Source organism: Oncorhynchus masou, unplaced genomic scaffold (genome assembly GCF_036934945.1).
Source record: "Oncorhynchus masou masou isolate Uvic2021 unplaced genomic scaffold, UVic_Omas_1.1 unplaced_scaffold_10287, whole genome shotgun sequence".
NCBI lineage: Eukaryota > Metazoa > Chordata > Actinopteri > Salmoniformes > Salmonidae > Oncorhynchus > Oncorhynchus masou.
In genome coordinates this window covers 1,098-9,341 of record NW_026999981.1, presented here as the reverse complement: position 1 = coordinate 9,341, position 8,244 = coordinate 1,098, and the positions used below count along the sequence as shown (strand labels likewise).

General features: G+C 44.5%; 1 non-coding gene across 1 annotated transcript; it reads left to right on the top strand.

The window, feature by feature from the left end:
- The first annotated feature begins 7,969 nt into the window (after positions 1 to 7,969).
- trnah-gug (transfer RNA histidin (anticodon GUG)) lies at positions 7,970 to 8,041 on the top strand. The gene has a single exon. It is a non-coding gene; the product is annotated as a tRNA-His (tRNA).
- The last annotated feature ends 203 nt before the right edge of the window (positions 8,042 to 8,244 follow it).

The window sequence follows — 8,244 nt, the reverse complement described above, 5'->3', positions numbered from 1 at the left end:
CACAAATTATGATTATTGTGAATAGTCAGATTTATATAATAGTTTGATTTAAACGTCGACATGCTTTGCAAGAAGAACAATTTCCCTAATAATCCTGTTTACATTTTGATAAATGCAGATTTCGACAATCAAAATAAACTTTCTACCACAGCGACCATGTTACTTTCGGGAAGCCTATATTATTCTTAGTTCGGACATATAAAGATTTGTATGTGAAAAATATGGTCCAAACACACCAAGACATTAGTGAAGAGGGCAAGACAATGCCTATTTTCCCTCAGGTGGCTGAAAGATTTTGGCATTGACCAGATCCTCAAATAATATCTAAAGCTGCACCATCGAGAGCATTTTGACTGGCTGCATCACCACTTGGTATGGCAACTGCTCGGCATCCGACTGCAATTCGCCACAGAGGATAGTGCTTATCACTGAGGCCGAGCTTCCTGCCATCCAGGACCCTATACCAGGCGGTGTCATCGGAAGGCCCAAAGAATTGCCAAAGACTCCAGCCACCTAAGTCATAGACTGTAGACCGGGATCTTTATTTCAGCTCATGAAACATGGGACCAACACTTTACATGTTGTGTTAATATTTTAGATTACACAGTTGGTACTTTGAGTCATTCAAAAGGAAACTTTTTGCCGTAACATTGTGTATCAAAATGGCGTGACCCGATTCTGCGGCCACAACACAGAGCACAAACCACTGTATGATCATGGCAAGTTACCAGGGCTTGTGGGAGACCCCTTGGAGTGGAAAGCCAAAAAGTCAGCTGTGCCTGTCCGCCACTGCATGCTTGAATAACCCAATTTGTCCCACAGACACACAAGCACTTGCTGTAATCTAACTGGCATCAAAGTGTAACGTCAGACTTTGGAATTTAACCACCTCAGCCACGTCACAGTGAAGGCCTGCTTGAGTAGATCGATTTCACCTCTACATATACAAGCCCTGGTAGCTCGCCGTGATCGTATAGTGGTTAGTACTCTGCGTTAATGACGCCAGCAACCCGTTTGAATCCGGGTCACGGCATTGAAATTCACAATGTCACGGCATAAAGGGCTCTTTGAATTGGCAGGGTGAACTCAACTGAATAAGTGGAGTGAATTTTGCAGAGATTGTGGAAAGGGTGCCACTGACCACTGGTGAATAAATAATTACTATACCGCTGTCATTATAACATTAAATAAGCAGACATTGATAACAGTGTAGGTTACCATACTATACATCTAGTTTAGTTGGCTACAGTTTAAAGGCAGAGTCACAAAGTGAACAGCTGTATCGGGTCAATTTTGCAACTAAGAGCATTGAAGCACAAGCGAAAACTTCTCCACCTCGTCCCCGAAGCTATGCATGGGCTGATACTCTGTGTTAGTCTATCATTTGTGCTCATCTGCAGAGCTGCTCATGGCGACATCATATGGTTGAGTCTCAGTTGAACTCATTCAAAATGCGCCCTCAAGCCGTGAATCGCATTGCCATGAGCAGTACTAACCATTATATGATCACGTCAAGCTACCAGGGCTTGTGTGTGAGGGGGAGATATTAGGCTACTCAAGCATGAAGTTGCCTTGATGTGGAAAAATGTACTAAATACCATTGTTGACTAGTTAGACTAGAGACTCAACAGTGTATTGTGTAGTAGAATAGAGTTAGTACTGACCCCCTGTAGAGTATTGTGTGGTACAGTGGAATACAGTGCTCTGCTAGTAGAGTACGGTTCTGCTAATCCTTTGGAACAGGAACATGCCCTCCCCCTGGGACAATGATTAGCATCCATGAGGGTGACGGTCAACCTCCAGGGGCAAATAAGGCTGGGTTCCCTCCAAACTCCAGAGGATGAATCTATCATTCTGATGAACACAGGGAAAAGAGAATGGAAAGATGGGTGTTGGACCAGGTCTAGTTCAGCTCACAGGAATGTCATCAGTATATATGGGACAGGAAGAACAGGCAAACATACGGGACGATTCTCCTCCTGTCCCATGCCAGAAGTCCACTATGGCAGAGTGCGGGGTTAAGTTTACCATTCATTATTCACAGCTCTGGAGAATCTATCTTCGGAAAATGACGAGAAGAGAGAGCAATGTGCCTTTCACTGAGGAGTGACTTCCGTCTGGCCACTCCACCATAAAGGCCTGATTGCGGAGTGCTGCAGAGATGGTTGTCCTTCTGGGAAGGTTCTCCCAGCTCCTTCAGTGTGACAGGGTCTAGTTCTCTCCAATTAAGCACTCCACGTGCGGTCGTAGACCCGACAATGAAAGAAATGTTTTGCCTTTATCGTGTAGTGTGGCGCCCGATGACTGACCAATAGAAACTTGGCCAGCACTGAGTACACACACAAATTATGATTATTGTGAATAGTCAGATTTATATAATAGTTTGATTTAAACGTCGACATGCTTTGCAAGAAGAACAATTTCCCTAATAATCCTGTTTACATTTTGATAAATGCAGATTTCGACAATCAAAATAAACTTTCTACCACAGCGACCATGTTACTTTCTTCGGGAAGCCTATATTATTCTTAGTTCGACATATAAAGGTTTGTATGTGAAAAATATGGTCCAAACACACCAAGACATTAGTGAAGAGGGCAAGACAATGCCTATTTCCTCAGGTGGCTGAAAAGATTTGGCATTGGACCTCAGATCCTCAAATAATATCTAAAGCTGCACCATCGAGAGCATTTTGACTGGCTGCATCACCACTTGGTATGGCAACTGCTCGGCATCCGACTGCAATTCGCTACCGAGGATAGTGCTTATATCACTGAGGCCGAGCTTCCTGCCATCCAGGACCTCTATACCAGGCGGCGTCATCGGAAGGCCCAAAGAATTGCCAAAGACTTCAGCCACCCAAGCTGGAGACTGGGACCGGGATCTTTTATTTCAGCTCATGAAATATGGGACCAACACTTTACATGTTGTGTTAATATTTTAGATTGCTATTGTTGGTACTTTGAGTCATTCAAAAGGAAACTTTTTGCCGTAACATTGTGTATCAAAATGGCGTAACCCGGATTCTAGGCCACAACACAGAGCACGAACCACATTATGATCATGGCAAGTTACCAGGGCTTGTGGGAGACCCCTTGAGTGGAAAGCCAAAAAGTCAGCTGTGCCTGTCCTCGTCACTGCATGCTTGAACCCAATTTGTCCCACAGACACACAAGCACTTGCTGTAATCTAACTGGCATCAAAGCAACGTCAGACTTTGGAATTTAACCACCTCAGCCACGTCACAGTGAAGGCCTGCTTGAGTAGATCGATTTCACCTCTATATATACAAGCCCTGGTAGCTCGCAGTGATCGTATAGTGGTTAGTACTCATGCGTTGTGGCTGCAGTAACCCCGGTTCGAACTGGGTCACGGCATTGAAATTCACAATGTCACGGCATAAGGGCTCTTTGAATTGGCAGTGAACTCAACTGAATAAGTGGAGTGAATTTGCAGATTGTGGAAAGGGTACACTGACCACTGGTGAATAAATAATTACTATACCGCTGTCATTATAACATTAAATAAGCAGACATTGATAATAGTGTAGGTTACCATATCATACATCTAGTTTTGTTGTTGCAGTTTAAAGGCAGAGTCACAAAGAACAGCTGTATCGGGTCAATTTTGCAACTAAGAGCATTGAAGCACAAAGCGAAAACTTCTCCACCCTTCGTCCCGAAGTTTCATGCATGGGCTGATACTCTGTGTTATCTAATATTGTGCTCATTCGCAGAGCTGCTCATGGCGACATCATATGGTTGAGTCTCAGTTGAACTCATTCAAAATGCGCCCTCAAGCCGTGAACGATTGCAAGGGAGTACTAACCATTATATGATCACGTCAAGCCACCAGGGCTTGTGTGTGAGGGGGAGATATTAGGCTACTCAAGCATGAAGTTGCCTTGATGGAAAATGTGGCTAAATACCATTGTTGACTAGTTAGACTAGAGAGACTCAACAGTGTATTGTGTAGTAGAATAGAGTTAGTACTGACCCCTGTAGAGAGTATTGTGTGGTACAGTGGAATACAGTGCTCTGCTAGTGTAGAGTACGGTTCTGAAGTATCCTTGGAATAGGAACATGCCTCCCCTGGACAATGATTAGCATCCATGAGGGTGACGGTCAACCTCCAGGGGCAACATATTGGGTTCCCAAAAACTCCAGAGGATGGAATCTATCATTCTCTGATGTGAACACAGGAAAAGAGAATGGAAAGATGGGTGTGTTGGACCAGGTCTAGTTCAGGCCCACAGTATCGTCACTGTGCATATGGGACAGGAAGAACAGGCAAACATACTGACACTTCCTGACCTGCCAGAAGTCCACTGGCAGCAGAGTATGGGGTTAAGTTTACCATTCATTATTCACAGCTCTGGAGAATCATCTTGGAAAATGACGAAAGAGAGAGCAATGTGCCTTTCACTGAGGAGTGACTTCCGTCTGGCCACTCCACCATAAAGGCCTGATTGGTGGAGTGCTGCAGAGATGGTTGTCCTTCTGGAAGGTTCTCCCAGCTCCTTCAGTGTGACAGGGTCTAGTTCTTCCAATTAAGCACCGCTACGTGCGGTCGTAGACTCCGACAATGAAAGAAATGTTTTGCCTTTATCGGTAGTGTGGCGTGACGACTGACCAATAGAAACTTGGCCAGCACTGAGTACACACACAAATTATGATTATTGTGAATAGTCAGATTTATATAATAGTTTGATTTAAACGTCGACATGCTTTGCAAGAAGAACAATTTCCCTAATAATCCTGTTTACATTTTGATAAATGCAGATTTCGCCAATCAAAATAAACTTTCTACCACAGCGACCATGTTACTTTCGGGAAGCCTATATATTCTTGGTTCGGACATATAAAGGTTTGTATGTGAAAAATACACCAAGACATTCGTGAAGAGGGCACCTAGACAATGCCTATTTCCCCTCAGGTGGCTGAAAAGATTTGGCATTGGACCTCAGATCCTCAAATAATATCTAAAGCTGCACCATCGAGAGCATTTTGACTGGCTGCATCACCACTTGGTATGGCAACTGCTCGGCATCCGACTGCAATTCGCTACCGAGGATAGTGCTTATATCACTGAGGCTCGAGCTTCCTGCCATCCAGGACCTCTATACCAGGCGGTGTCATCGGAAGGCCCAAAGAATTGCCAAAGACTCCAGCCACTAAGTCATAGACTGTAGACCGGGATCTTTTATTTCAGCTCATGAAACATGGGACCAACACTTTACATGTTGTGTTAATATTTTAGATTACACAGTTGGTACTTTGAGTCATTCAAAAGGAAACTTTTTGCCGTAACATTGTGTATCAAAATGGCGTGACCCGGATTCTGCGGCCACAACACAGAGCACGAACCACATTATGATCATGGCAAGTTACCAGGGCTTGTGGGAGACCCTTGAGTGGAAAGCCAAAAAGTCAGCTGTGCCTGTCCTCGTCACTGCATGCTTGAATAACCCAATTTGTCCCACAGACACACAAGCACTTGCTGTAATCTAACTGGCATCAAAGTGTAACGTCAGACTTTGGAATTTAACCACCTCAGCCACGTCACAGTGAAGGCCTGCTTGAGTAGATCGATTTCCTCTACATATACAAGCCCTGGTAGCTCGCCGTGATCGTATAGTGGTTAGTACTCTGCGTTGTGGCCGCAGCAACCCCGGTCTGAATCAGGTCACGGCATTGAAATTCACAATGTCACGGTATAAGGGCTCTTTTTGAATTGGCAGGGAAACTCAACTGAATAAGTGGAGTGAATTTTGCAGAGATTGTGGAAAGGGTGCCACTGACCACTGGTGAATAAAGAATTACTATCCGCTGTCATTATAACATTAAATAAGCAGACATTGATAACAGTGTAGGTTACCATACTATACATCTAGTTTCGTTGGCTACAGTTTAAAGGCAGAGTCACAAAGTGAACAGCTGTATCGGGTCAATTTTTGCAACTAAGAGCATTGAAGCACAAAAGCGAAAACTCTCCACCTCGTCCCGAAGCTTATGCATGGGCTGATACTCTGTGTTAGTCTATCATTGTGCTCATCTGCAGAGCTGCTCATGGCGACATCATATGGTTGAGTCTCAGTTGAACTCATTCAAAAAGTGCCCCCAAGCCGTGAATCGCTGCCATGAGCAGTACTAACCATTATATGATCCCGCCAAGCTACCAGGGCTTGTGTGTGAGGGGGGAGATATTAGGCTACTCAAGCATGCCGTTGCCTTGATGTGGAAATGTGGCTAAATACCATTGTTGACTAGTTAGACTAGAGGAGACTCAACAGTGTATTGTGTAGTAGAATAGAGGTTAGTTCTGACCCCTACTTAGGTATTGTGTGGTACAGTGGAATACAGTGCTCTGCTAGTGTAGAGTACGGTTCTGAAGTATCCTTGGAATAGGAACATGCCCTCCCCTGGACAATGATTAGCATCCATGAGGGTGACGGTCAACCTCCAGGGGCAACATATTGGGTTCCCCCAAACTCCAGAGGATGAATCTATCATTCTCTGATGTGAACACAGGGAAAAGAGAATGGAAAGATGGGTGTGTTGGACCAGGTCTAGTTCAGGCCCACAGTATCGTCACTGTGCATATGGGACAGGAAGAACAGGCAAACATACTGACACTTCCTGACCTGCCAGAAGTCCACTGGCAGCAGAGTATGGGGTTAAGTTTACCATTCATTATTCACAGCTCTGGAGAATCATCTTCGGAAAATGACGAGAAGAGAGAGCAATGTGCCTTTCACTGAGGAGTGACTTCCGTCTGGCCACTCCACCATAAAGGCCTGATTGGTGGAGTGCTGCAGAGATGGTTGTCCTTCTGGAAGGTTCTCCCAGCTCCTTCAGTGTGACAGGGTCTAGTTCTTCCAATTAAGCACCGCCACGTGCGGTCGTAGACTCCGACAATGAAAGAAATGTTTTGCCTTTATCGTGTAGTGTGGCGCCCGATGACTGACCAATAGAAACTTGGCCAGCACTGAGTACACACACAAATTATGATTATTGTGAATAGTCAGATTTATATAATAGTTTGATTTAAACGTCGACATGCTTTGCAAGAAGAACAATTTCCCTAATAATCCTGTTTACATTTTGATAAATGCAGATTTCGACAATCAAAATAAACTTTCTACCACAGCGACCATGTTACTTTCGGGAAGCCTATATTATTCTTAGTTCGGACATATAAAGATTTGTATGTGAAAAATATGGTCCAAACACACCAAGACATTAGTGAAGAGGGCAAGACAATGCCTATTTCCCCTCAGGTGGCTGAAAAGATTTGGCATTGGACCTCAGATCCTCAAATAATATCTAAAGCTGCACCATCGAGAGCATTTTGACTGGCTGCATCACCACTTGGTATGGCAACTGCTCGGCATCCGACTGCAATTCGCTACCGAGGATAGTGCTTATATCACTGAGGCCGAGCTTCCTGCCATCCAGGACCTCTATACCAGGCGGTGTCATCGGAAGGCCCAAAGAATTGCCAAAGACTCCAGCCACCTAAGTCATAGACTGTAGACCGGGATCTTTTATTTCAGCTCATGAAACATGGGACCAACACTTTACATGTTGTGTTAATATTTTAGATTACACAGTTGGTACTTTGAGTCATTCAAAAGGAAACTTTTTGCCGTAACATTGTGTATCAAAATGGCGTGACCCGGATTCTGCGGCCACAACACAGAGCACGAACCACATTATGATCATGGCAAGTTACCAGGGCTTGTGGGAGACCCCTTGAGTGGAAAGCCAAAAAGTCAGCTGTGCCTGTCCTCGTCACTGCATGCTTGAATAACCCAATTTGTCCCACAGACACACAAGCACTTGCTGTAATCTAACTGGCATCAAAGTGTAACGTCAGACTTTGGAATTTAACCACCTCAGCCACGTCACAGTGAAGGCCTGCTTGAGTAGATCGATTTCACCTCTACATATACAAGCCCTGGTAGCTCGCCGTGATCGTATAGTGGTTAGTACTCTGCGTTGTGGCCGCAGCAACCCCGGTTCGAATCCGGGTCACGGCATTGAAATTCACAATGTCACGGCATAAGGGCTCTTTTTGAATTGGCAGGGTGAACTCAACTGAATAAGTGGAGTGAATTTTGCAGAGATTGTGGAAAGGGTGCCACTGACCACTGGTGAATAAATAATTACTATACCGCTGTCATTATAACATTAAATAAGCAGACATTGATAACAGTGTAGGTTACCATACTATACATCTAGT